The following is a 27,153-nucleotide window of genomic DNA, read 5'->3' on the forward strand; positions in this document are numbered from 1 at the left end:
GAGTGGCGTAGTGTGGTGTGGCACGGTGTAGAGTACTGTACAGTGGAATGGTGTAGAGTGGAGTGGTACAGAGTGGAGTATGCACTGTGTGGTAGTGCACTGCCACTATCTTTGTACAGCCATACAGTTATACTTATAAAACTGTAGAGCACACAAAAAATGATGTGTGGAAATCGGAATCCTTGTGTATTTATTTGTTTTCTTCAGAGTTACGAAAAAGTGCTTCATTTGTGCTTTTCTAATTCTTATATATTCTGAAATACTTGTGCAGATCATTTACTGGCATTTAAATTTTGTTGTGTGCTAGGAAAAAAAAACATCTTTTCACACCTCCAGTACCCAGCAGTCAGAAAAAGAAAAGCAAACGCCAACCTCCCTCTGAAGACAGAGCCTAGCATTTGAACTCTGTCCTTGAACGCACAGCAAACGTGACAAGGTAAAAATAAATACAAAGGTCTGTTTATTGCTCATTGTTTCTGAACTCCAGCATGGTTATTTTGGGAGTGCTACAGCACCCTCTGCTCCCTTACTTACAGCACCTATGACATGGGTGTGAAATTGAAGACAATTGTTTAAGTCAAGCTATTAGTAAAGAACACTTACCAAAATAAGCTCGTAGGCAGAACATTGTTCCTCACAGGCATGTGGGATTGGTGAACTGGTAGTGGCAGAGACAAGTACATTCCGTCCAATCAAAAGATGGGAGGAGGAAATCTTTTCAAAGAAACACAGTACATTTACTGTTGTGAACTAACATACAAGCGAGACAACTAAAAAAATGTACTCTCCTAAAGTGTCTCACGAAAAAGAAAGAGTTCCCAGAAAGTGAGAACTTGTGGAAGAATACAAGGGGGCAATTAAAGAGGTGGTAGACAGGCTGTGCTCCATGGGAGGGACAAATGAATGCTGGACAACCTAAAACAAATAAAGCCAGCAAATAGAAAGTAAGAAAGATACAATGCTGACCTAAAAACCCACCCTAATGCCTACTAGATACCACTGCCCTTTTGTGTTTTGTTCAGAAACTCTTCCTGATTTTTTTGGGGGGGATTAAAGTCCTATTCTTTGTCTCTAATCACAAGTTAGGTCCTGGTTCAGAGTTGGCCGAAAGAGGAGGTGCTATTTGTCACATCTAATAAAATCCAACAAAGTAGAGTTCCATAAATAGCAACTATTCTGAATTTATGGGGAATAATATGCAGAGTTTGGTGCTTGACACATAAAAATCTGCATGTTACGATAAATACTCTTCAGCTTTCCCCTGTTAAACTCTGGCAGGTTTCATATGCTGAAATGTTAATCAAGACTGAAGTATTTAACACACTTGGTGGTTTAATTACTGGGGGTGATGAGAATCACTCAACTTGGAGTTCCAACCCCTGAGGAAACATGGGTTTGCTCAGTGGTTGGAAAACTCCAACGAACTGAGAATCAGGGGCTGCCCCTCATGGTTTTATCTTTGGTGACGTCATTTAAGCAAGTGTGACCTTGGGTTCCTTACTCAATACAGCCGTTTCAAGTGCTTCAAATTACATTTGCACCTGCCTCTATCAAACAGATCCAGCTAGTTTTATGTGTATATTGTGATTAGGCTGTGGTTCTGCGTAGAGATGATTCAGTGAGGAATGATTTCTCGCATCACTGTCACATTTTTGCTGCGGTTGTTTGGGGATTGTTTTATCTATTGGAAGATGCCTCTTTGTGGCTCATATCACAAGCAGAGCCTTCCGGATTCCCAGGTCCATACTTGAACAGTTGATCTAGTCTAGGAGTATTAGCCGTGGCTTAATAGTGGGATAAAGAGGACTTTAAAAAAATCAGGACTACAAGTACCAGAATGCAAATACAAAAAGACTTGTTGAGCTACTCATGGACCTATAAAACTTGAGAGCCCTGCACAAGTAATTGTAATACATGTGCAGTGATTTTGCACCCAGTAATACAGGCATTAGTAATACCTGGGTGAAGAATTACCATAGGTTGCAAACTTTTCTCCAACACATCTGCAATGAAATGGGAATGACGTGCAAAAATCAGTGTGACTGTATCCGTTTCTGCATGTGTTTCCCAATTCCCATGCAGAATTTGTTTCAGGAACAAATTTCCCGAGGTTTGACCAAACTGGATTTTTTTCTGGTATTACCTATGGTAATATCCCAGGCAGTAAATTAATACAACATGATGTAGCACGCTGATCGTAACATTGGTTTAGGTGAATAGTAACGTGTTTCCCAAATTAGTATTTACGATGTCCCTGGTAATGTGGGCTGTGCATGGTTTGTTCAGAAGCACTCAAGCACACTCTAGCTTCTCAGGACCCCACAAAATGTAAATAAAGATTGTTATGTGCAAGTGGGTCCCTTTAAAGAGGCACCCAAAAACTGTTTCAGTTAAAAGGGGGGAACTTATCATAAAATGTCGGCAGAGACTCAAACAGGCGATTACAAAAGGGTCAACACATGAAAAATGTTTTGAAGGTGGTGGGAAAGAATCAGCCTGCATGAAGTGCAAGCCTGAGGCAGAAGTGTGACAAGCTGAATTCAGAATAAGATGATGCAAATCAAAGGTGCACAGGCCAACTGACGGAAGGGAGAGGCCGCAGAAATGGCACTAACGGTGACAAGCAGTAAGTGTGAAGTAGAAACGCGCCCTCTTTGGTGTCGGCGAGCTTGCTTACTCTGTACTTCCATCTCTTGTGTTATTGACTGAGGATGCTGAAAACTTAATCTAAGGCAGGACGGTTCAGAGACAGAAATGCAGACGAGTCCCAGGCCCAGACATGCTCGTGATGCACAGATACTGTCTGTCTGTTCGAGGCGGGGGCGGGGAACAGGCCCTGGCACCAATACAAGCTTGCACACGCCTTGTGGTCTTAGGCCGCTGGTTACAGACATTGAGTCAAGTTTCCGGGAAAAGGACAGTACATTAAACACACAGGCATGTAACTAGACTCGGAAGGCGTGTATGAAAACATTTGTAATCTTCCTTTTTCTAAGGAAGCCGAAACCACCCCACCTGCAGGTTTCAGAACAGTAATCCATGCATTGGAAAGGCAGTAATGCTATGCTATACACTCTTCCTACCGCCTCAGGCCTTGTTTCAGCACTAAGGAAGTTACCCTATGACTTTGGTTCCAGTAGACCTCCACTTTCTCACTTCAAGAATGACACTTCAGGGTAGCTTGTCATTCTCAAAGCCTTGCACCTTGACTTTCCCAGCTACTTGAAGGACAAAGTACACCTCAATGTAAGTCACAGAGATGTGAGAAGTAGCTGGTTCTGGAAATCGGAAAACAGACCAAGAAAATAAGTTAGTCCTTTTTGTGCCAAATGTTGCGAGACTCTGGAACCCTCTTCTGTACTACGGGAACCACAAAAAGACACACTTTTTTGAAAATGTACCAGATTAATTTACTGCTCAGAGCTACCCTTCTGGTATTGCAACTTGTGACATGTAAGGTAAAGCAAACCCCAGCGGCAGGTGCATTAACAACCTGGGATAACTTTCTGGGAATGGAACGTGTGACCGACAGGTTACACGCACATTCCGGCTGCATTTGCTCAGCTCAGTCAGCTGTGTTACCAGTTTCTATTAATATTTCTGTAAGCAGAACACAAAGGGCTCTGTGGTGCCAACAGAGTATAACACATAGGCTAGAAGGCAGGCAGGCAAGAAGAAACAAAGGAATGAGTCAAGGAGGGAGGAACAAAGTAAGGCAGATGAGAAGAGCGGGAGACCACATGCCACAGCTTTGCCTTTTGACTTGCATGAGAAAGGCAGCAGGGGGTCGTGTTCTTGCTCTGGTCTGATGCTTGAAGGGTATATTTGCCGCTTCAATGCTCACCGGCCACCCGTAAACATTTGCTACAGCAAGAGTTGAAGAACATTATTATTGATCATTTGTGGTCTTGAAAGTGGATCTAAACAAACCATTTGATTTCAATAATAAGAAGTCTACCACTTGATTTATACGTGGTATTGAGGTTCATTCTTCAGAGTTCCTGATGAAGACCCGGTTTAAACTTATACAATGGGTCAAAACTTCCACCTGCTATGTGTTGACGGTCCTAGATTGTAGTGATCAAAACTGAACTTGTACCTTGAGTCTTTTTCATTCAAATTGTTACACTACCCAGCCAGCACTGTTGATGGCTTTCCTTTGGCTTCAAGTAACATTTGCACGCTTACATTCGATTCACTCTTGCCACATATCACTTTCACTGAGCTGTTTATTTGAGCACGTAATGTGTATATATATTTAAAATATGTTGTCTATCTGACTTGTACATGCGTTAATTAAACACACTGTCTAAATGTCCATGGGTGAGTAATGCATTCCTTTTGCCATAGAAGCCTGGGCTTTAAGCTTCTCCCAAGGGAACCTATGTTGTTTTCCGTTTCTGTGGAAGGATATCCTTGTCAAGCCAAAATTATATTACTGGGCCCTCTACCCTCTCCATTCGCTGGGATGATGTGTGAAACGACAAAGTTTGGTTAGCACACTTCCTCAAGTCCTGGGAGACATTGGCACAGAACAGTACATATAACAAATAAACATACTGACTGGGAACGCCCACCACTCTTCAGGTAAGTGGCATAAATATTTGTTGTTAAGAGCTCCAAAGAGATAAAAGGTTCCCAAAAGAAGTAAATAAAATATGCATTATGGAAGGAGAATACCTGAGTTACATTGGGCTATTCGCAAAGGAAAACATACACATCTAAATTTACTTTTACACCTTGAAGTTCATTTACTACTTTATTTATTACTTCAAAAAGGGGGTGGTGATGGACAGAGTATCTGAGTTAATCAGAACACTCCTACCCAGTCAACAGATCAGGGCTTGATCCATCACCGTTTTTTTAGCTCACTGCACCATCCCAGTTCAGAACCTGGCTATATGCAAATTAGTCTGTCCCTGGCCCAGTGCATCATGGGAACAGGGCAGACCAAACTACCAAGCCAATTCTTCACTGGAAAGGAAACAAGCTTCCGGGGACCGGTTTCTGGCATTACAGCCGTCTTCGGCCCGGCTTGCTTGAATCCTGATGGTGCAGTGAGCAAGGGACTCATGTCTGAGCATACCCTTCCACACTTGTGGTGGCCAAAATATTTTGTCCACCATAAGCGTGGAAGGGTATACTCAGATGTGAGTCCCTTGCTCATTGCACCATCAGGATTCAAGCAAGCCGGGCCGACGACGCCTGAAATGGCAGAAACCGGTCCCCGGAAGCTTGTTTCCTTCCCAGTATAAGAATTGGCTAGGTAGTTTGGTTTGCCCTGTTCCCATCATGCACTGGGACAGGAACAGACTAATTTGCATATAGCCAAGTTCTGAGCTGGGATGGTGCAGTGAGCTAAAAAACGGTGATGGATCAAGCCCTGATCTTTGGACTGGGTAAGAGTGGTCTGCTTAATTCAGGCACTCTGTTCATCACCACCCCCTTTTCTGAATCATTTTGTCCACCATAAGCGTGGAAGGGTATACTCAGATGTGAGTCCCTTGCTCATTGCACCATCAGGATTCAAGCAGGCCGGGCCGACGACGCCTGAAATGGCAGAAACCGGTCCCCGGAAGCTTGTTTCCTTCCCAGTATAAGAATTGGCTTGGTAGTTTGGTTTGCCCTGTTCCCATCATGCACTGGGACAGGAACAGACTAATTTGCATATAGCCAAGTTCTGAGCTGGGATGGTGCAGTGAGCTAAAAAACGGTGATGGATCAAGCCCTGATCTTTGGACTGGGTAAGAGTGGTCTGCTTAATTCAGGCACTCTGTTCATCACCACCCCCTTTTCTGAATCATTTTGTCCACCATAAGCGTGGAAGGGTATACTCAGATGTGAGTCCCTTGCTCATTGCACCATCAGGATTCAAGCAAGCCGGGCCGACGACGCCTGAAATGGCAGAAACCGGTCCCCGGAAGCTTGTTTCCTTCCCAGTATAAGAATTGGCTTGGTAGTTTGGTTTGCCCTGTTCCCATCATGCACTGGGACAGGAACAGACTAATTTGCATATAGTCAAGTTCTGAGCTGGGATGGTGCAGTGAGCTAAAAAACGGTGATGGATCAAGCCCTGATCTTTGGACTGGGTAAGAGTGGTCTGCTTAATTCAGGCACTCTGTTCATCACCACCCCCTTTTCTGAATCATTTTGTCCACCATAAGCGTGGAAGGGTATACTCAGATGTGAGTCCCTTGCTCATTGCACCATCAGGATTCAAGCAAGCCGGGCCGACGACGCCTGAAATGGCAGAAACCGGTCCCCGGAAGCTTGTTTCCTTCCCAGTATAAGAATTGGCTTGGTAGTTTGGTTTGCCCTGTTCCCATCATGCACTGGGACAGGAACAGACTAATTTGCATATAGCCAAGTTCTGAGCTGGGATGGTGCAGTGAGCTAAAAAACGGTGATGGATCAAGCCCTGATCTTTGGACTGGGTAAGAGTGGTCTGCTTAATTCAGGCACTCTGTTCATCACCACCCCCTTTTCTGAATCATTTTGTCCACCATAAGCGTGGAAGGGTATACTCAGATGTGAGTCCCTTGCTCATTGCACCATCAGGATTCAAGCAAGCCGGGCCGACGACGCCTGAAATGGCAGAAACCGGTCCCCGGAAGCTTGTTTCCTTCCCAGTATAAGAATTGGCTTGGTAGTTTGGTTTGCCCTGTTCCCATCATGCACTGGGACAGGAACAGACTAATTTGCATATAGCCAAGTTCTGAGCTGGGATGGTGCAGTGAGCTAAAAAACGGTGATGGATCAAGCCCTGATCTTTGGACTGGGTAAGAGTGGTCTGCTTAATTCAGGCACTCTGTTCATCACCACCCCCTTTTCTGAATCACTTTATTTATTACGGAATTTAACTATTTTAAATAAATATTAATGTAATAATTTTTATTAAAACAGTATTACAATATTTTTAAAGCATGTTATTATTTATTCCTTTTTTTTAACATTATATAACATTGATTTGTATTTGTAAATAGTTTTTATTTGATTTATTTTAAGATTAGTTTCTATGGGGGTTTATTTTAAATCCCTGCTTCTATAAAAGGGTGTCGCAGCACCAGTGGTTGGCTATGTGTGGTGTTGGGCTTACCCCAGCAATGAGCTGGAGTACATTTACAACTGTTTTGGTGCCTTTTTGGCTGCAGTAACTATAGAAGGGCAGTTTATGAATAGCAATGGGCTTACTCCTTTGTGGGTGGGTGTGTGTCCCTCTGTAAACCTCTTCCTAACCCCACCCCCCACAATCTCCTATTGCTCTTCCATTAAGCCTTCTCTTTAGTCGTAGCATTCCATATTTACCAACAACTCCCCTCTGCCTCTCCCACAGTTACTGCGAAAGCGTATGATTGCATATGCGGAGATCTCCACAGAGAAAATATAGGTGAGGCAGAGACGCTGCCCTCTGCAGGTAGGTATGTGAATAGCATTTTGTAGTACGTTAGTAGGACCATTGCATTACTACTAAACGTACTACAAAATGCAATTTATGAATGGGCCACAGTGTTTAAGGCTTCCTAGGCCACTATGAGCCCTTCATAGAGACCAGTGTGCAACCTGAAAGTTAAAGTTGTGATTCCCAAACAGAAGTGGTTTAGTTTTTCATCTTTTGAAGTGATGACAAAGAGAACCAAATGTACTAACTGCTATTAGCAGGAGAGTACAAGGAGGGATGTGGTAAGGACCAAAAGAAGCGAGACGTAGAAGAGAAAAAGATGAGCAGGATAACATTCAAATTGGACACCTACTGCTGGGATGCCCACAGGTAGCTAGCTAGGCGCTCTACAAAGGATGCATAGAACAGAATAGCGGGAGTGGGAGCTTTGCTTGGAGCAACTCTAAGCTTGGGGGAAAGTGCTTGTGAAGAGGCAAGGGGGTGAGGCGGGGATACATATTATGGGCATGCGCATTAGAAACGCTATAAATAAGCTAAGTGGGCACTGCAACCGTTTCTCGACACGCTCATCGATTCTAGAATTTTGTGAAGTTGCCAAATTCATTGTTTCACAAATTCGCATTTTTTAAAATTCGCCAGCTTCAAGAAGAAGCTTGGGAAATGTCTCTTTTAGAGTGTATAGGGAGTGCTCCAGCAGAGACAATCTCATTTTGCCTGGAGCACATCAAATCCTCACACCGTTTCTGTGCTCAGGAAGTTAAGAATCAATGTTTGTAGCCTTGGGTGTTCCTCTGCAATGCTATTCCCATGCATCCTTTGAGACAGCGCATAGATCAAAGCAATGCCCTCCATATCTCCTGTTCTGAACATACATCAGTTGGCATTCCTTAGGCTTCTCCCCTTCAGAGCCCTCGCTTTCAACAGGCAGGAACTCCGGTGTCGTCAGCACCAACCCAGCAAATCACAACAGGGCAGTTTCTTAGCCCCAAGCACACGCCGACCTGTCCAAGATCCGAATGAGGCTTTCCTTTTGCCTGGGTTTGACGTCATCAGTTCTCTGCAGGAATTACCTCTTTGCCCTGTGGCAAAAAGAACACTTTTCCTATAGAGACCAGTACTCTGTGTCGGAGTGAGTATATCTTATACCCAAAGTGTAGCTTACACTACTTTCACCATTTCTAACATTGATCCATGAGTATAGTTAATTCAATCAAAGTAGTGTCCCTGGGGTGCAGGAGTTTCAGGCTTTCATTGCACCTCAGTTCTGGCTGTCTTTTACTAGTACGCAGGGTAGGTGGGTCTAGTACTAGCCAGAGGTTAGGGGGTGTTTGGACCTGTTTCATTTCTTGCATTAAGGCCCTTACACTCTGGCTACACTACTGCTGTGATTCGATCTTGGCTTGAAGGAAACATGTCCATCACCGTTCCAAAACAGGATGGTCGGCTCCTCATTTTCTCGTTCTAGACCCTCCGGATGTAATTGCTGGAAGATTTGTATGCTCTCAGCACATGTGGCCTGGTAATTGAGGTAGAATTACCGCGTCCGGGTGATACTGATACAGCTGGGATCAGTAAATTTCTGAGAGGGCTTTACTTCTAAGAACAAGTTGTTAGGTCTCGCCTGAGACAATAATGCTGTCTCTTCGAGACATTTAGTAAGTGGCTTTTAAAAGTACCACCAGAGGCTTTTGCTGACCTCCAGCTTGCGTTCACGAGCATGTGCACATGCATGTGTTTTTATTGCTTTAATCAGGCTCCTCTGCTCGCACTTCCCCCTCCCTTCTCCCCCTCCCTCTTCATCAGTTTCATTTGTGTCTTCTATCGCTGAGAATGCTCCTGCTTCCACCAGGCACACACCCCATCAGTCGTCAGTGCATGCTTCCAGCAGGCACACACACCATCAGTCGTCAATGCACGCTTCCACCAGGCACACACGCCACCAGTCGTCAGTGCAGGCTAAAGCCAGGCACACACACCATCAGTCGCCAGTGCACGCTTCCAGCAGACACACACACCATCAGTCGTCAGTGCACGCTTCCAGCAGGCACACACACCATCAGTCATCAGTGCACGCTTCCATCAGGCACACACACCATCAGTCATCAATGCACGCTTTCACCAGGCACACACACCACCAGCCACCAGTGCACGCTTCCACCAGGCACACACACCACCAGCCGTCAGTGCACGCTTCCACCAGGCACACACACCACCAGTCATCAGTGCACGCTTTTCCATCAGGCACACACACCACCAGCCGTCAGTGCATGCTTCCACCAGGTACACACACACGACCAGTCGTCAGTGCACGCTTCCACCAGGCACACACACCACCAGCCGTCAGTGCACACTTTCACCAGACACACACACCATCAGCCATCGGTGCATGCTTCCACCAGGCACACACCACCAGCCTTCAGTGCACACTTCCACCAGGCACACACACCATCAGTCGTCAGTGCACGCATCCACCAGGCACAAACACCATCAGTCGTCGGTGCACGCTTTCACCAGACACACACACCACCACTCGTCAGTGCACACTTCCACCAGACACACACACCACCAGCCATCAGTGCACGCTTCCACAAGGAGCACACACCACCAGCCATCAGTGCACGCTTCCACCAGGCACACACACCAACAGTCATCAGTGCACGCTTTTCCATCAGGCACACACACCACCAGCCGTCAGTGCATGCTTCCACCAGGTACACACACCACCAGTCGTCAGTGCATGCTTCCACCGGGCACACACGCCATCAGCCATCAGTGCAATCTTTCCACCAGGCACACACACCACCAGCCGTCAGTGCACACTTTCACCAGACACACACACCATCAGCCATCGGTGCATGCTTCCACCAGGCACACACCACCAGCCTTCAGTGCACACTTCCACCAGGCACACACACCATCAGTCGTCAGTGCACGCACCCACCAGGCACAAACACCATCAGTCGTCGGTGCACGCTTTCACCAGACACACACACCACCACTCGTCAGTGCACACTTCCACCAGACACACACACCACCAGCCATCAGTACACGCTTCCACCGGGAGCACACACCACCAGCCGTCAGTGCACGGTTCTACCAGGCACACACACCACCAGCCGTCAGTGCATGCTTCCACCAGGCACACACACACCACCAGACATCAGTGCATGCTTCCACCAGGCACACACACCAACAGCCATCAGTGCACGCTTCCACCAGGCACACACACCAGCAGGCGTCAGTGCACGCTTCCACCAGGCACACTTCCACCAGGCACACCCACCACCAGCCGTCAGTGCTTGCTTTCACCAGGCACACACACCACCAGCCGTCATTGTACGCTTCCACCAGGCACACACACCACCAGCCATCAGTGCACGCTTCCACCAGGTACACACACCACCATCTTTCAGTGCATGCTTCCACCAGGCACACATACCGCCAGCCGTCAGTGCACGCTTCCACCAGGCATACACAACACCAGCCGTCAGTGCACATTTCACCAGGCACACACACAGCCGTCAGTGCACGCTTCCACCAGGCACACACACCACCAGCCATCAGTGCACGCTTTCCCCTGGCACACACACCACCAGCCATCAGTGCATGCTTCCCCACCAGGCACACACACCACCAGCCATCAGTGCACGCTTCTCCACCAGGCACACACACAACCCGCCGTCAGTTCTTGCTTCCACCAGGCACACACACCACCAGCCGTCAGTGCACGCTTTTCCACCAGGCACACACACTACCAGCCATCAGTGCACGCTTCCACCAGGCACACACCACCAGCCGTCAGTGCATGCTTTCACCAGGCACACACAGCCCCAAGCCGTCAGTGCACGCTTCCACCAGGCACACACCACCAGCCGTCAGTGCATACTTTCACCAGGCACACACACACCACCAGCCGTCGGTGCGCGCTTCCACCAGGCACACACACCACCAGCCGTCAGTGCATGCTTTCACCAGTCACACACACCACCAGCTGTCAGGGCACGCTTTCACCAGGCACACACACCCCCAGCCTTCAGTGCACGCTTCCAGACACACACACACCACCTGCCGTCAGTGCATTCGTTGCCACCATGCACACACACCATCAGCCGTCAGTGCACGCTTTCAACAGGCACACACACACACCACCAGCCATCAGTGCACACTTTCACCAGGCATACACACCACCGGCCGTCAGTGCACACTTTCACCAGGCACAGACACCATCAGTCGTCAGAGCACGCTTTCACGGCACAAACACCACCAGTCATCAGTGCACGCTTTCACCGGGCATAAACATCACCAGCCGTCAGTGCACGCCTCCACCAGGCACACACCACCAGACGTCAGTGCACGCTTTTCCCAGGCACACACACACCACCAGCCGTCAGTGCACTTTTTCACCAGGCATACACACACCACCAGCCGTCAGTGCACACTTTCACCAGGCACACAGCACCAGCCGTTGGTGCACACTTTCACCAGGCACACACACCACCAGCCGTCAGTGCACGCTTCCACCAGGCACACACACCACCAGCCGTCAGTGCACGCTTCCAGCAGGCACACACACCATCAGTCATCAGTGCACGCTTCCATCAGGCACACACACCATCAGTCGTCAATGCACGCTTCCACCAGGCACACACACCACCAGCCACCAGTGCACGCTTCCACCAGGCACACACACCACCAGCCGTCAGTGCACGCTTCCGCCAGGCACACACACCACCAGCCGTCAGTGCACGCTTCCACCAGGCACACACACCACCAGTCATCAGTGCACGCTTTTCCATCAGGCACACACACCACCAGTCATCAGTGCACGCTTTCACCAGACACACACACCACCACTCGTCAGTGCACACTCCCACCAGACACACACACCACCAGCCATCAGTGCACGCTTCCACCAGGAGCACACACCACCAGCCGTCAGTGCACGCTTCCACCAGGTAAACACACCACCAGCTGTCAGTGCACACTTCCACCAGGCACACACACCACCAGCCGTCAGTGCATGCTTCCACCAGGCACACACACACCACCAGACGTCAGTGCATGCTTCCACCAGGCACACACACCAACAGCCATCAGTGCACGCTTCCACCAGGCACACACACCAGCAGCCGTCAGTGCACGCTTCCACCAGGCACACTTCCACCAGGTAGACCCACCACCAGCCGTCAGTGCTTGCTTTCACCAGGCACACACACCACCAGCCGTCATTGTACGCTTCCACCAGGCACACACACCACCAGCCTTCAGTGCACGCTTCCACCAGGCACACACACCACCATCTTTCAGTGCATGCTTCCACCAGGCACACATACCGCCAGCCGTCAGTGCACGCTTCCACCATGCATACACACCACCAGCCGTCAGTGCACACTTTCACCAGGCACACACACATCCCTCAGTGCACGCTTCCACCAGGCACACACACCACCAGCCATCAGTGCACGCTTCCCCACCAGGCACACACACAACCCGCCGTCAGTTCATGCTTCCACCAGGCACACACAACACCAGCCGTCAGTGCACGCTTTTCCACCAGGCACACACACCCCCAAGCCAACAGTGCACGCTTCCACCAGGCACACACCACCAGCCGTCAGTGCATACTTTCACCAGGCACACACACACCACCAGCCGTCGGTGCGCGCTTCCACCAGGCACACACACCACCAGTCGTCAGTGCATGCTTTCACCAGTCACACACACCACCAGCCGTCAGTGCAAGCTTCCACCAGGCACACACACCACCAGCCATCAGTGCACGCTTCCAAAAGGCCCACATGCCACCAGCCATCAGCGCACGGTTCCACCGGGCACACACCAGCAACGGTCAGTGCACGCTTTCACCGGGCACATACACCACCAGCCGTCAGTGCACACTTTCACCGGGCACACACACCACCAGCCGTGAGTGCACGCTTTTCACCAGGCACACACACCACCAGCCGTCAGTGCAGCAGGCAGGCTCTGCTCAGAATTTCTTGGTAAATATGTGTTCGATGCCTGGGAGGGCGTGGGTTGAGTTTCCTTAAACCATGCTGGTGCAGTTCATGAACTCCTGTGTGAGTGAGTCATGCTGCCTGGGGCTCACTCACTCCACACTTGTAAATTGTGCCTGCACTAGGCATTTTCTCATTTGCAAAGTTCGGTGCATGAGCAGCCCCACACTTCCGGGAATGACTGCTTCCTACAACCAGAATGGAAACAACATTCAGAGCAATGAAAACAAGTTCATTTGATGCAAAGAACTGTGAACAAAAACCATGTCCAGCTATTGTAGATCTGGCAACTTAAATAAAACAGCAACAAAAAACAAAAAACATAGAAGCATTGGCATAGCCAATAGGTCTCACTTTTTCGACCCTATAAGTATTTAGTTATGCTGCAGAATATCCTTGGTGCAACAACACCAACTGTTGCATGGCTAAACACTTATAAGGTCCCAAATGCGAGACCTATTGGCTATGCCAATTCTTGGTTTTCACTTGAAATGGTGAAAACTTGTTCCTACACCGATTTCTGCAGTTTCCTTCAAATACTGGCATTTTCCCCTATACACACATTACCAGGTTTAGCTGGAGAATTGTGAATGGCGAAATTGCAGTTTTACCGGTTTCTTCACAGTACTGGTAATCCCGATTCAGCCAGTAACTAAAATAGGTGGTTAGACGAGGGTTTATGGTCCACCCAGAACGGTCTGAGAAGAAAATATATGCATAATATCTTCAGATTTTCGAATAGTTTTGCAGTCATTTTCGATATTCTTTTGCACATTATTTTTTTTTATCCTCAATCAAAATGTACCTATTAAAATTGGACGCAAATGATGATCTAATAATACACACCATTCTATATTATTTCATCATCCTGTACGAAGAAGCGAAAGAAAAGTTATAGAAGGTGAAATAAATGTTAAAACCTGTTGAATAAACACTGCTGTAGACATGAGATGTGGAATATAGAATTTTATAGCTTGGGACCAGACGGAGAGAGGGGCATGAATCAGTGACAAACATGGGCTTAAATGAGAGGGCAGTCATGTGGCGTTCACCGTGAAGGTGAGATCTCTGAGATACTCCTTAGTTAGCTCTGTGGCGCATGTTAGTTACCTCTTATTAGTAAACTACGTCGCCATGGGGTCTAGAAGAACCCATTTGTGATCTATCACAGAACGAACACGATTGATAGCATTTGCTTAAAATGGCGGCCTCCTATAATGTTGAAGCAGGTTCTGATTATCAAAAAGGAGAACACACCTGCGTAAAGAGGTGGCGCTTTGTTATTAAGTGCAAAGCTCTGAGCTCCACACAAACGCTCCATGGAGGTCACTGCTGCTATTATCGCAACAAAGCAAAGAAACTTAAATGGACTTCAAGGAAGTTTGCACTGCCAGTACCGCAGCATATCCTGAAGGGATTTGCTGGCAACCGCAATGAAAAGCAGAACAGGTAGCAAATATTTGGCTGCAAGACTTGTAAAACTGCATTTGTCAAACATTTCGAATCCACCACTCAGTGCTTAATTTGAGTCAGTGGTTGCAGGTGGGGTTCACCGGCACTCAATTTTGGAGACCTGCACATATTTTTCCACAACAATCTTTGATTCAGAGCAAGAGAGAAACAAATAAAACAAGCATTGGTCTTACCTATACAAGAGCTATTGGCTTTGCCATAGTGTGCACCAGTGTGGTGCTGCTCAGCATGGCAAAAAGTTAGTGGTGTAGAGGAGAGTGGAATGGAGTGTCGTGGCATAGAGTATCGTGGCGTGCCATTGGATGGCATGCCGTACAGTGAAGGGTGTAGAGTGGCATGGAGTGATGGTCTTGTAGGGGCGTAGGGTAGCATAAGGTGGAGGGCATGCAGTGGAGAGGCGTCCAGTGGAGTAGAGTGTTGTGGTATAGAGTGGAGGGGTGTAGGGTGGTAAAACAGTAGACAGGGTCGTAACAGTAGGGCTACTGCAAGTATTCCTCCTGCAGACTTCTAAGACTAGCACCCCCAGAGTTTGCAGAGGTGGGGATACATATGCTATTGTGTCTCATATTATTCACAATGCCATCGCGATGATGTAACTTAGCACACCCCACTCCCTAGAAGTAAGGCAAATCTCCTGGCATTGGTTGTTTAAGTTATGTGGCCTATCGTCATGGTCTCCCAATCCACAAATGTATTCATGTCCTAAGCTCTTTTCTGTTCAAGCTGTGTATAGGCTCTCTTTCAGCAGGCCTTTACTCATTTACGTAGGCCTACTGTAATTATGCGGCAATGGAGAACGAAAATGAAGCAACATGGTTGACTAAATAATACACAAGAAGAGGCAAATTATGCAGTAAACCCGGCAGCTACAGAATCACATAATTCCAATGGTATGGAAAGGTTGTGCGAGGTGTTCTAAGTGCGTGCTAGCGACCTCTTTCAGAGGGTTCAAGGGACAAATATCTGAAGTGGGATCTTTGCATATTGAAATCACGCTTTCACCAACTTGATCACGAATGAGGCTCTCCATCTCATCAACTGTTAATTTCTTTGTAATTCATGCTTAGAAAGGAGGACAATAAACGTAGTCAGGGTTGTGAGAAGATGCTTAATATCAGGGATATTTTTTAGGAAAATGTTCCGAGTTCATAGCTCCAATGAGGCTGCAACATTGGAGTTGGTGTAATCCGGGCTGGATAATTCATTGGCAAATGCAAAGGCTTCTTTAATCACGTTGCACGTCTTGACTATCCAGCTTTTATAAAAGGCTTTGATGGCAACTTTGTTTTTCTAGTACTTGTACATGAGATGTTTTAGAATTTGCATCATAGCTCATGCACCGCACTTGCTCTTTTTTTTCAAGCCCCTTTCAGCCTCCCCAAGTCCACAGTATACAACTCTGGAAGGCCTACCAATCCTTCCCAGATGAAGTTTAAGAGCTGTTGGAATGTTACCAGCATCAGTCCGCCAATCACAGTCCTTCATTAAAACTTTGTTGCAAACTTAGTTCCTTCTTCTAGTTCCTCTTTTGTTCGCCTGTACACTCCTTGCGTGCCTCCCCCCCTCTTTTACCGCCAGTTCGAGGATCATGGCTGACTGCCCAAAGCGAACCAGTCCTGCATGCGGTGGTGCTTGCGTTGCTTCGGTGGTATGTGACAAAACCCACATCAAAGTTACCGACATGCAGCATTATTGCATCCAAATGATCTATTACCATCTTGTCATCAAAGGCTATATAGATTTACTACAACACATCTACTTACTGCGACGATTTACTGGTAATCGATATCGCAGATTCCACATTATTGCAAGTTGATATTTCCACCCCATCTTTGTGACTACCCGCCACTGTTTCTTTCCTCCTTTAATTTGCTTCCTTGTTCATTCTTTTCGTATATTCTTTTCTTCTTCTTCAACGCCTTGAGGCGGTTTTATGGCGAAATTAAGCGCAATAGAAAAGGCAGCCTGTCCTCGGGGCTGTCCCTTTAACCTGCTGGCCTGTCTGACATCCAGATGGACATTGGCATGGGTCTAAGTGAAAACAGCGGCCTCTGGTTATTGAAGTGGGATCTGGCGCTCATGCTGTGATGTTCACTCAGAAGATGTGTCTCATTGGAAGGTAGCCTTGGCAGCCTCCATGATGAAATTAGAATTCATGCGTTTCAATGCAAACATTTGAGGGGGTGGTAAGAAATGTTTCAATAAAAATCAGTTCGCTTTTAAAAGCATGACTTAAATATGCTGGTAATTGTGTTTCAGAGATCAGTAACTGTCTGGCGTATACTTTTTTCCAGTTTCCGGCTATGATGATGATGAAACTAACCAAAATGCAGAACCTGTTCTGCGGTTATTTCATTGTCACCCACGCTCACTTCTGCAATAACACATCTGCCCAATATAAAAGAAAACCGGGTTGTAGCGAGAGTGGGGGTGGAGGGGTGGGATCTCACATCCTCAAAAAGGATGACGTGGTGTGGCAGTCAAAAAGACTTGCAAATGAGTTTACTATTAGGAGACCATGTTCTGTGCAATTCTGACCCCATGGTTTTCGGCGCATCCTGTCGCCAACGGATCATGATGAATCGTACGTATAAAAAACGGCATCTTCCTGGATGTATTGCACAATAAACGTTACGAGTGTCAAAAGAAACTGGAGGCTTGAACTGAGGCCTTCTGCGGCGTCTGCTCTTCTGTTGTATGTAAACAAATAACGCCACCGCATGGCTCACAAGCTGAACCAACATGGCACTGAAAGGGGATGTCAGGACGAGGATTTGATTATGGAACCAGCTAATTCAAGCTGGAAAAATGAATATGTACGTGTGTAATGCAATACCGTTGGGGCGTGGTCGCGCTATATAACAAGAATGTATAAAGCCAATAGGTCTCGGCTACGCTTGGTTTTACCCATGCCTTTTAGCCATGCTGTTCAAAAACGTGGCTGTGCTGCATGGGTAAAATCAAAGTTATCAAAAAAGCACAAAGATGCAGCCAGCGCTGGTGCCGCATCACAGAGCTCTTTATTTTCGAGTGGAAGAGCGGGAGGGGCAACCAAGGCTGGATGGGAGGAGTGGTGGCGTATGGGAAAGCAAGAAGGGAGAGATGGGGGTAACATGGAGAAGTGGTGGGTGGGGAGATAGCACCTACACAGGTAAAAAATAACACTATCTTCAGGGCGCAAGCAGTGGATGGATGACATTTTAAATGTAATCAATCTGTGCTTGGTCACTGCACCAGAGAAGACAAGGGAAGTGACGCATGGCCTCAGCTGGTATTTTAGGATGCAGCAAAGCAGAGTGACACTGATTTCCAACAAATAGTAAGCAATGGGCGGTCAAACCCTTTATTGTACACATCGAGTCTTTCTAGCTAGAGCGCATGCAATGCATGAGCTGTCGCAGGCTCAACCCTATAAAGGGGAAAGGAGGTGGAAGAGACAGACGAAAAACAGTGACAAAAACAACAAGAATTGGTAAATGCATTACGTTTCACCTATTTGGTTAATATTAAACTGTTTTTGGTGTAAGTTGTAGCTTGGTGAGCAGGTATTCAATACGTTGCTGACATTCTCTGAAAGTGTTATCTTGTTGATTGAGAAAAGCACCATATTGTGCTGTTACCAGTGGTACTATAAACCGGGAAGATTAGGTAGAGGGCGGAGGACTAAAAGAAAAAAACAATGACCCTGACCAGTACGCTTGAAATGGGTGCAGCTGTGGTGAGATGAGATAAAGGGCAGAGGTAAAAGCAAGCAAGCACAGCGCACGCGATGTGCAGGCAAAACCTAAAATATACGTGCTGACACAAGGGCAGTGCGTAAGACATTGGACAAACCAAAAACATGTAGCCAACAAACGTATTCAGTTTTTAAAACCGATTAAAAACCTGTGCTCATTCTGTTATGTCTAGACAAGGTGCACGATGCGCTTAGTGTATCACTATATTAAGAACGCATGGCATAGGCGACAGATAAAATGTCATGCTATATGTCTGCTGACCCATGTGACTAAGTGAAAACATGCATTAACAGGGAAAATGTAACACTGGCAGTGTTACGATTCCAACCGGTGAAGTGCTGCTGCATTGACCGAAGCACTCATGCCTGCGTCATCTCAGCTGCAGTGAGCGAATCTAGGGCACACATGGGATATAGCCTTGAAGAGCTATAAAATAAATGCTCTACAAACTAATGAATTCAGCTGCTTATCACTGTCATAATAACTTCCCCGCCCTCTTGCCTATGCTGGACTCAGAATTAATACATTTATGGCATTCTTTAATAAAAAAGCTACCAAGGGATGTAAGTTCACAATAACGTCCTGAAACCAATCCTCAATAATACCACAACAACATGTTAGAGAAACAAAACGAGGAACTTACTGCTTCTGACGGCAACGTGGCATCACGGAGAGATTGAGCTCCGTAGTAAAATGTTACTGCCAAGAAATACTTTAACGTCTAATAAATGCCAGCAGCTCTGAGTACAGCATGCCAGCCTCCACCAAAATCGAAGAAAACAAATTCTAGTGACAAAATCTTGTCTGCTTATCAAATCAATAATAGATGTGAGCACAGACATCACAGGTGTTCCCTTGGCAGAAACTGGAAAACCCTAGCATGCAAAGATCCACTGCGTACTCAACAGCGCTCTGTCTGCAGTTTAGGTCTTCCCAGTCACTGCTGCGAGCTGGACTCTACAAAGGAGAGTGAATGGAATACTTCCGGTATACACCTCCATTCCAATGTTTTTCAACCATGTCGCGGCTCCTTACCTGTCACCCCTCCAATTTGGGACTCATCAGGAATGCATTTGTTGCGCAAAGACCTCTTCTGAAAGTAAAACAGAAACCGGAAATGTTTCCCTTGCCTGGTTCATTCTACCTATGCTACCCATCGGAGCAGGCTTCCCACAGGAGCACTCCTATCATCACTAGGATAGGGGCCAGCTGACAATGTCACGCTAGTGACGTCAACAAGCCCGGAAGAGTGGCTTGGCGTCCTGCGCCTTCTGATAGAAATAAAAGTAAGTGTAACAACAGAGGATCTTCTAAAGTCAGAGAATGCAATTCATTATTAAAAAAGTCACCAGAACGTGCCTGCAGCATTTGGGAAAGCACAGAATGGAAATGAGTGTAAGAAAGAATTTCATTTGCTTGTTAATTTATAATGGAGTATGGAAATTTTATGAGATCTTAAAATCAATATCGTTCCCTTCGAAGTTCAAAAATGGTAGATTTGTACACATGCGTTGAGCACAAATACCACTACACAAAGCAGGCTTGGAAAAATGAAGGGAACGATCTGTGCACATTACATGTTTAACACAGAGTACAGATGTAAGCAAATAAAAGAAGTTCCATCCGCCAAAGCGGATGAAAAGGAGTACTTGGGTCCCAGGAAACTGATGAGAGAAACACAGATGGGAGAACAGGCTACAACCAACAGAAACAGAGGAAAGCAAACTGGCAAGCACATGGACCAATAAGAAGTGATGGTGGGATGTAAGTCCATTTTAATATTATTAAAAACAAAGATTTCAAAAGCACAGCGCACGCGATGTATAGGTGAAACCTAAGAAGCAAGGATGTAAAACAAACTGCAAAAGTGAAATAAAGATAGAGGGAGTGTCTTGACATGGATTAAAGAGGCATGATGCGGAATCGAGACTACACAATTTTGGTATTTGGCATCTTGATCTTAAAAAGTGCAAGCAGTGGCCTTCCGAACAAAAGTTTGGAACCAGCACTTATTCTTTAACATATTAAGAACTAACTATGCTATACAAAATGGTGACACTAATCTATTCTACAAGGAACCTTTTTCCAGCAACTTAGAGAGTCTGTACGAGCTATTAACCTAACCACCTTCCCAAACCCATTTCTTAAGCCTTGCTATCTCCTTCAGTGCAGTACCAAAGTCTATTGCACTGCAGCCCCCTGTACTATAACTTTTCTATATGCGAAGTACGTTTGCTCAGCAGCTTCTTGGCTGCATCCCTTCTGCATGAATTCACTAAAATGCCTGGGATAGTGGAAGTGATATCACACTCTTTTAGACCTCTGTGATATCACAGGAAGGGACATCATGTGACCTTTGACCTTGATGTGAAAGAAATTGTGCCACAAAACCTTTATCCTGATGAAATCATATCTATTACAAGGGATCAACCACTAGCCTCCTTTAAAACTATTTGGACCCTACCACTGATTGACATATATATATATATATATATATATATATATATATATATATATATATATATATATATATATATATATATATATATATATATATATATATGTATGTATATATATATATATATATATATATATATATATATATATATATAGTTATTTTTATTTTGTTTAACAATCAGGCGATTTAAAATGACATTTCCAGCAGAGATGGGTAACATGATACAGACATAAAATCATTACAGGTTCGTACAAAGCATGACTATGATTCAAGCTGAATATGCAGTGCAGTGGTAAAAATGCAACAGCAAAAAATGGCGTTTCCATCACAGATATACATGCTTTCCCCACAGTCCCTCGTGGGGGCCAGTATACAAAGTCTTTCGTGTATTGGCATGCGACATGTGAAACAGGTGCCTTTACCCTATCATAACACCACCGCTCTCATACAACAGGCATACCAACCCCCGCTCGACAAACAGGGCCATCATGCGGAACCTATTACACTACACTAATTGACCCCTTTCATCTTTGTTGTTCCTCACAAGCGCCAAGTACTCCTGGTATGGGCCCTATATTTCTCTCAGGCAGTTACGAGGCTGCATAAGATCGTGGTAAGCATCTGATTGGGTATTGCAAAACGTCATGCAAATATGCCACTTTGTCACAGTAGAAAAGAGACCATTCATTCAGCGCATCGCTATTCTACGCCAAGTTAACAGCAGACCTAGGGCCATAAATCACCAGCAATCCTTCGGGACATCTCTGTCATAACCTAGGAAAGATACTACCAGTGTACAGGTCACATTTCTCCTGTGATCTCTTCCAGTACCTGGAATATCGCAAGCCAGAAGCGCTGCACATCATGCCAGTGCCACGTTATTTGTGCGAAGCCCACAGCATCCGCTCTGCAGCACAGACAGTGGGAATCACCTTCTAAGCATATTAAAATAGTCAAGCTGAAATGTAATATACCCAATTAAGGTACTTATAGGGCAAAAGTCGATCAAATACAAAAGCTGGTGACATCCATTCACAGACACAGGACGAGCTGACCTGAGTCCTGTGGCGAAGGACCCCGTTTTCAAAGAAGTCACCCATATACCTTATTCCGAGCCCTTGAAGTGCTGCCGTGGCCATCCATTCCTGCCCTAATGGAAATCATACGCACCACTCCAGAGGGACCCACAGGGAGTAGAGCAAGGTCCTGGTTTGCCAATCCATCGATTTTATTCAGAGGCATTGTGTGGTGCCTTTGAGGTCTTCTATGTGAAAACGACGCACCAGTCTTCTGCATAAAATTTGGGGATGCGACGTAGCATTTCTGTATCCAGTTCAAGCCAAAGATGCGGTAAATCCACCGGTCCATGAAGTCAGTAGTAGGCAAACATGCATTGCACCGCTCTGTAATTAGCTTCGAGATCTTGGGCATTAAACCTCCCCATCTTGTATAAGAGGGTGAGCATATCCCATCTCCCTCGCGGCTGCTTACAGGTCCACGGCAGGAACACCAGCAGAGCAAACAGAGTCCAAAAGACAGCGCTAGGCAGCAGCATTGGGATGTTTGCAAATAAGAACAAAGAATGAGGTAGTAACCCCATCTCCATAATGGCTATGCGGCCACAGAGAAAGGTGAATCCAGCGATCTATTGTATCAGTAAGGCGATGTACCGCTTTCAAGTAATTTTCCTGCATCCATACCTCCAGGTCAGAGTGAATCTGAGTACCCAAATAACGCATCAGTTCTGTTGTCCACTGGAGCAGGAACTCCAGCTGTATCAGTGTAATGGCAGTAGCAAAGGGAAATATGAGAGATTTGTCCCAATTAATTCGTAATCCAAATGTCCGCCAAAAAGGACAACCTCCCTGAGGACTGGCGAGCAGTTATATCCAGGGTTTGGAACTTATAAGAACGTTTAGTCTGTATAAGTAAGTGGACACTATCAGGTTATAATGTGGGAAGCGAATGCCGCGTTGGGCGATATACTCCTGTAACGCACAAGCCAAAGGCACCACAACTAGTGCATAGAGTAGCGGGAATAAGGAACAACCCTGGCATGGGCATCTTGTGATGATAATTGGGGCTGACATATGGCTCTCACAATGCAGCACAGTGAGCATAAACCCATAGTTAACAGAGTTAAATGCTTTCTCCAAAAAATAGCCGTGGTATGCACATCAGAATCAATACGAGAGACTGCACCAAAGACGTACGAAGATTGTATAGGAGAGAAATGACAGATATAAAACCTGACCTGCTCAGGATCTACCATGCTTGGGAGCAAAGGTGCCAACATTTTCGCGAAAATCTTTGTATCCGTATTTAAGAGTGACAGCAGCCGGTAGGCTACCCAGTTTGAGCCGAGTGGCTAGTAGAACTTCACGCATAGTTGGGGGCCTACGTCTGACCCCTACCATCTCCTCAAAAAGGCCGACCAGATGAGGCCTGAGTTTGTCTTGGTAGGCCTTGTTGAAGGCCACCATCAGTCCATCCATGCCAGGTGCCTTCCCACTCTGCATATCTTTTAGTGCAGCAATGATTTTGAATGAACTGAGTGGCACATGACCCACTACCTATGCACATCTCTCAGCCACTTCATGGTATTATGAGTTAGGTAGTCGGTTGTGTCGTGTTCATCATGTGCAGTTCAGGAGGCGTAGAGGTCGGAATATTATTGGTGGAACATATCCGCCACCCGGTCGGTCCCATGGAGGGGTGCACCCTGCTCGTCTTAAATAGTCTGTACTTCACTGTCCTCGAGGCTATGTCGAATGATGTCACTGTCCTCTAGGCAAGGTCAAATAAGGGCTTCAGAAGTGCCTTGCCATTTGCCTTTGCCATACATTCTAGCAGTAGCATACCTGCCTCTGTATGTGACTTCCCTTTGAATCAGCTCGTTGTATTCATCTAGTTTGGCTGTATCACCTAGTCGTTTCTGCTCTGCTGTCTCCCTGTGAGTGCGCTCTAGTTCAGTTAGGTCCATCTCAAACAGCGCTAGTCAGCCCCAAATCGAGCAAAGTACACCGCCACGTTTTGAGATGGTAACTCTGTGATTATGAACTTTTAAAGCCTCCCAAATAGTGCCAAATTTCTCTACTGAGCCTAAATTGGTACTGAACTATTTATCAATCGCCTGGGTTAGCTCCTCACAGAACACTGCATCCGGCAATGAATGCTGCAAAAAATGCCAGGAGAATGCACAAGGACATGGAGCCTCAAGCTTCAGGACTATCTGTACTGGGGGCAGATCCAAATATTTTTGAGGCAGATGGTCACACAGTCGGACCCTAGACGACAAGCTTTGTAATATAAGCCAGTAGTCAATTCGCATATGTATGTCATGGATCATAACCCCCCATAGAACCTGTTGTATGCCCATTAATCCACAGACACAACCACTCACATACTCATTCACAGACCCATACCAGTACTCGTATACCCACTCATTCCTCCATAGACACCCTCCATTCATTTGCTCTTAGAGACACTCACACAACCATTCACTCACCCATACAGCTACTCATACAACCAGTCATTCACCCATACAGCCAGTCATATAGCCACACACTCACCTATACAGCTACTGACACACCCACTTATTTACCTATTCAGCTACTCACACACCCACTCACTCCCCCAATACAGCCTCTCAACACTGCCACTCACTCACCCATACAAACACTTACACACCTACACAACCACTTACACCCCCATTCATACATCCATACAAGCACTCACACATTCGCTCAGTCATCCATACAGCCATTCACACACCAACTTACTTAACCACTCACCCACTCAAACAGCCACTTACACACTGAGTCAATTACTCATACAGCCATTCAGACACACACTCACTCACCCATACATTCACTACACACGCACGTACCCACCATTAGAGCCGCTCACACCACCACTCACTCATACAGCCATTGACACACCCACTTACTCACCTATACCAACACTCACAGAGCATGTCACTCACCCACACATCTACTCATGCACCCACTTATACACCCATACTGCCACTTACACACCCATACACACAAGGATGCATACAGTCACACAGCCACTCACATAATATGTTAGAAGTTATATCACTAAGTAGTAGTGCACCTAGTATACTCATTTAACTTTTGTAGGAGGTTAGTATATTTATGTGTAAAACCCATAAACTCTTAAAACGCTTACACTCACTTGATGATGTCATCAGTAATGTCATTTGAGATGTCATCAGTATTACCACTATGTAATGAGTGATGTAATATGTGAGGCCATAAGCAGTGCATTGCGGAGGTATAAGTTTTAGTTAGATCAGTTAACTATAACTACTGAATTTCTCTGGTTTTGTATGGGTAAAATATCAGCCTTACTACAACGTTCCTGTAACCATTGCTTTTTTTCACTAATTTTCTAAGGTTTTTCTAAAGTCTATTCCCTAACTGTAACCCCCCTGTAACCTTTGTTTTTTTCTGTAAATTTCTAAGGTTTTTTAAATGTTAAATCCTCACTATAACGTCCCTGTAACCTTTGTTTTTTTCTGTGAATTTCTAAGGTTTTTCAAAATCTTTTTCACAACTATAACGTCCATGTAACCTATGATTTGTTTTATTGAATTTGTAAGGTTTTAAATTGCATTTTCTGTCTAAAATCGATCTATAACAGGTTTTTATTATAACTTGCATTTTCTTCAGTGGATAAATAAGCATTTTTTTCTTTACATTTTTTATATTCACAACAATGATGTGATCCCCGTGGAGACGTCGTGAAAATGGATAACAAAAGCAGACATTCAATGACCACCAACACATCCCAAAATATGTTTTAAAAAATCCATTCTGAACATTGCCCTACACATAGTACTATATACTTACTTCTTTCAAAGCATGTTTAAACTCATAATTTTGTGCTAAGTTTCTTTAAAAACCATCTTTCAGACCTATTTTTCGTTTTCGCTATTATTCGGGATGTCACAGTGACGTCATTAACCCCGACGATTGCGCCTTTTCCATAAAGTCTAAAACACATATATCTACACATACTTCAGTACTGTACACACTAGGGGTTTCTTACAATATTCCCTAAAGTCATGTTTTTCTAGAGAGTTTCTATTAAAAACCATCATTAAAACCTTTTTTATGAATTTGCAATGACGCTGGAGGTCACGATGACGTTGGTAATCGTGATACATGTAGACACGTTGTGAAAGCGTAAAACAAAAGCAGACATTCAATGGCGACTAACACATCCAAAAATAATATGTTAATAAATGCATTCTAAACATTGCACTACACATATTACTACATACTTTTTTCAAAGCATGTTTAAACTCATACTTTTACACTAAGTTTTTTTAAAAACCATCTTTCAGACCTATTTTCTGTTTTTGCGGTTATTCAGGACATTGCGACGTTGCCGTTAACTGCGACGATCGGGCCTTTTCCATAAAGTGAAAACACAAATACACACATATTGCAGTAATTTACACACTAGGGGTTTATTACTGTACACTTTAAACTCATGTTTTTGTAGTGTATTTCTAGAACAACCATTTCTAAGACCTATTTTCTGTTTTCGTGGTGACTCCAGAGATCGCATTGACATTGGTAATTGAGATCCCCGCGGACACTTAGCGAAAACAGAAAACAAAAGCAGACCTTCAATGGCCACCAACACATTCAAAACGTATAACTATATAATTAATTTCTAACCATCACAGTAGATAACTCACTATATAAATAACTATAAAAACATTTATCAAAATCTCAAGATCTCTATAACAATGCATATTAATGATTCTTGGATCTATTTTTTAATATTTTTACTAATATTCATGACGACGTTGATAGACATGATGTCCCTGTGATGGTACACAGGGATGGCCGTGCTGGCGGTAGTGGCATCGTCACGAATATTGCACACAAAAAAGAAAAATCTATTTTGGACATAACCTGTGTCTCTAACACCCCATTTCTCAAACATGGGGTCAGAGTACCTCTACTCTGACCCCTTAAGTTGGCTTTTTCAGAAATTTTCAGACCCAGGAACCGTTCCTGATAGACAAAATGG

The 27,153-nt window shown here is 45.4% G+C and overlaps 1 protein-coding gene across 3 annotated transcripts in view; it reads left to right on the forward strand.

Moving 5' to 3' along the window:
* Window positions 1-27,153, forward strand: part of A4GALT (alpha 1,4-galactosyltransferase (P1PK blood group)) — a 221,403-nt gene that overhangs the window by 65,044 nt on the left and 129,206 nt on the right. For 2 of the 3 annotated variants that reach the window (XM_078673897.1, XM_078673896.1), the window contains exon 2: window positions 308-436. The exons of the other annotated variant lie outside the window; for it this stretch is intronic. The gene's annotated coding sequence lies outside the window, so the exon portion shown is untranslated. The remainder of the gene's footprint in view (window positions 1-307; window positions 437-27,153) is intronic. 3 annotated transcript variants of the gene reach the window in all.

This window comes from Lissotriton helveticus, chromosome 1_1 (genome assembly GCF_964261635.1).
Source record: "Lissotriton helveticus chromosome 1_1, aLisHel1.1, whole genome shotgun sequence".
Lineage (NCBI taxonomy): Eukaryota > Metazoa > Chordata > Amphibia > Caudata > Salamandridae > Lissotriton > Lissotriton helveticus.